The sequence below is a fragment of the Pseudorca crassidens genome, chromosome 9 (genome assembly GCF_039906515.1).
Source record: "Pseudorca crassidens isolate mPseCra1 chromosome 9, mPseCra1.hap1, whole genome shotgun sequence".
Lineage (NCBI taxonomy): Eukaryota > Metazoa > Chordata > Mammalia > Artiodactyla > Delphinidae > Pseudorca > Pseudorca crassidens.
The window spans coordinates 33,368,003-33,371,678 of record NC_090304.1 but is presented as its reverse complement, the minus strand read 5'-3'; the positions used below and the strand labels follow the sequence as shown (position 1 = coordinate 33,371,678).

The window sequence follows — 3,676 nt, the reverse complement described above, 5'->3', positions numbered from 1 at the left end:
CCCTTAATGGAAAAGTTAAAATTATATAACTTCTAAAAGAAAGATAGGTGATATAGCAGGCTGCCTCTAACTCGGCATCCCTTACCATTGTCACACTTGCTGTGGGATAGACTTTGCAAGCTTGTCCCCAAGACTTTAGCCTCACCTTTCTCCAGGGAGAACATGCAGGGGACCAGAATAATGGCCTTGGGGCTCTTGAAAGCCAGGAGAGAAGAAACATCCGTGTCATTCCATGATGTGGCTGTGGACTTCACCCAGGAAGAGTGGCAGCTGTTAAGTCATGCTTAGAGGACCCTGTACAGGGAAGTGATGCTGCAAAACTACAGCAACCTAGTCTCCTTGGGAATTTCATTTTCCAAACCAACACCTGTCATTCTGCTAGAGTATGGAGAAGAGCCCTGGAAAGAGGAGAGAGGACATCAGCCCAGCCCCTGTTCAGCAGATCCAAAGCCAGAAATTCCACCTTATTCCTCCTCCGTTCTGGTCTTCTGTGGTCAGCAATTACATCAACATGTGCTGCATGATCATCACCTTCCAATCTGTCCAGGCTTGTTTGCAGGAACCCTCCAAAAAGCAGATCTCTGCCCAGCAGATCAGAAGCAGCAGCTGCAGCTATTCTCTTATGAAAGCTTCTGGGGTGACAGAGTGGAAGGTGAAGACAGAGAAAGTGGCTCCAAATCTTTGTTTAGGAGGACAAGGGAGAGAGTTACTTCAAGAACTTTCTCCAGCCCATCTGAAGAACAGCTATTAAGCTCAAGAGAAAGCAAGACAGTGATGGAAATAAGGTTCAGCTCATCTGGGAAGCCAAAACCTTTAGAAACAGACAAAGCATTAAAGTGGGTAGAAATCTCGGGATTTGAGGTAGTCATTTGTGGAAATTGTGGGCTTGGCTTTAACCAGAAATCAACTCTCTTTAGTCGTCAGAGGACTCTCTTAGGAGGAAAGCCTTATTTCTGCAGTGAGTGTGGCCGAAGCTTTAGCTATAAATCAACTCTCATCACACACAAGAGATCACATATGGGGGAGAAGCCTTACCTCTGCAGAGAGTGTGGGCAAACCTTCAGCCAGACGTCAAACCTAGTCACACACAAGATGGCGCACTCTGGGGAAAAGCCCTTTGCATGTGAGGATTGTGGGCGAAGCTTTAGCCAGAAGTCAACCCTCATCAGACACCTTCGAACACACTCAGGGGAGAAGGCCTTTGTGTGCCAGGAGTGTTGGTGAGGCTTCAGGGCTAAGTCAAACCTTATCACACACCAGAGGACTCACTCGTGGGAGAAGCCTTACGTCTGCAGGGACTGTGGGAGGCTTTTTTGAGATAAATCCACTCTCGGCAAACACCAGAGATTTCATTCAGGGGAGAATCCTCATTTGTGCAATGAATGTGGCTAGAGCTTTAGTCAGAAGTCATATCTCGTTAAACACAAGAGGACACACTCAGGAGAGAAGCCTTTTGTGTGTCTGGAGTGTGGGCAAGGCATCAGTGATAAATCAAACCTTACCACACACCAGAGGACACACTCAGGAGAGAAGCGTTACATGTGCTAGGAATGTGGGTGAGAATTTAGGCCTAAGTCTACTCTCATTGCACATCAGAGGACACACTCAGGAGAGAAGCCTTTTGTGTGTGGGGAATGAGGGCAAGGCTTTCAACAGAAGTCACAACTCATCAGTCATCAGAGGACACGCTCTGGGAAGAAGGCTTATGTTTGCACTGAGTGTGGACAAGGTTTTAGCCAGAAAGCAAATCTAGTCAGACACGAGCTGACCCACTCCAGGGAGAAGTCCTTTGAGTGCATTGAGTGTGGGTGAGGCTTTGGCCAGAAAGCAGCCCTCCTAAGACATCAGAGGACGTGCTCACGGGAGAAGCCCTATGTATGCAGGGAGAGTGAGCGGGGCTTCACTGATAAGGTGACCCTCAGCTCATCAGAGGACACACTCGGGGGAGAAGGCTTATATTTGCAGTAAGTGTGGGGAAGGCTTTCGGCTAAAATCACTCCTCACTAGACACAGGAGGACTCACTCGTTGTAGAGAAGTTTTATGTCCAGGGAATGTAGACGAGGCTTTAGCAATAAATCACATCCCATCAAGCAAGAAAGGACAACTTTAGGGGAAATCTTATGTGAACAACGAGTGGTCTTCAGAGATACGAACTTTCACCAGAAGATAGGAGAAGACCTAAATGTATAAAGCAGTGGTTCTCGGCTAGAAGTAATTTTATCCCTTAGGTAACATGGATGATGTTCAAAGATACTTTTCAGTAATCACAACTGGGAGACTGCTACGGGCATCTAGTGGGTAGAGGCCGAGGATGCTGCTAAGCCTTTTACAGTTCAGAGGACGGCTCCCCACAACAAAGAACTATCCAACCCTAAAACACTTGGCCCCTCTAAGGCTAGCTCTGGCTCCAGGGCCACCCATTGGCTTGGCGGACGGTTTCTTAGACTATGCTTCAGCTGAGAGCCTTCCTCCCCAGCCTCCTTCCTTCCCCTTCTCCCCCATGTCTAGATCTGAGGCCTCTCCTTGCCTTCTCTGCCTCCCTTTCCATTTTTTTCCTCAAATATGATTTTCCTGAAAGTCTCTTGAACATCTAATCCTACCTGCTTTCTCAGAAAACTCCAACTGAAACAATTACAAAGAAAAAATGGTAATTTTATAATGAAGCAACTTGGCCTAGATCACCTTAACAAAGTTAGCCACAGTCCTCCTACTAGGATTCATTGGAAAGGACACCATGTCATTTTTTTTTAAATATTCCTGCCAAAGAATGTGTAACCTAAATATTGCCATAAGAACTAGACAAACAACACAACACTGTAAATCAACTATACTTCAATAAAAAGATGTTTGTTTTTTAAAAATTTCCACACAAAAATGAAATAGACAAACAGAAATTTTAAAATATTCTATGAAACTACTGCCCTGCAAAAATATCAAGGCCAGGAAAGACAAAGAAAGGTTGATAAACTGCTTTATATTTTAGGCAACTACATACACATGAAAACTTAACACAATGCTTGGTATATGATTGGATCGTGGACAGAAAAACATGTAGTTACAAAAGACTATGGACTAGAGAATAGTGTTTAATCAATATTGGGTCAGTGATAAATGCAGTGTAAGGTGGTCATGGAAGTCATGCCCTCAGTCTGGAAGTGTACAGGTGAGTTTTTAGAGGTAAAGCAGCCCAGTGACTTCAACGTATTCACAAATTGCTCAGAAAAAAAATGGTCTCAAAGTGTTCATAGAAAAAAAGTGTATATAAAATATAAATACATTTTCCAGGAGGAAGGGAGGAGAGAGAGCGAGCGATCAGAGAGAGAGAGAGAACAAATGGAACAAATATAAACCATTGGTTAAGTCCAATTAAAAGGTATACAGTAATGCCTTCTACTTTCCTTACAATTTTCCTCTAAACTTTTTATTATACCAAAATAAAAATATTAGCACAAAATAAAAAGGAAGGGAGGAAGGAAAGAAGGAAGGAAGAGTAAGGACGAAAGAAAGAAAGGAAGGAAGCTCTCGTGTTGTTAGGTTGGTTGGTAGTTGGAGTACTAATCACAGTTAAAATTGGACTTGAAACACAGCCCAGAATAACTCAACTCCTACAGAAATTAGAAAGATTAGCTCATATCCTGACTGTCAGATGAAAGAAAGGGCTTGCACTCTCTTGAA

At 43.8% G+C, this 3,676-nt stretch overlaps 1 pseudogene; it reads left to right on the top strand.

Moving 5' to 3' along the window:
* The first annotated feature begins 309 nt into the window (after window positions 1–309).
* Window positions 310–1,638, top strand: LOC137231118 (zinc finger protein 133 pseudogene; annotated as a pseudogene).
* The last annotated feature ends 2,038 nt before the right edge of the window (window positions 1,639–3,676 follow it).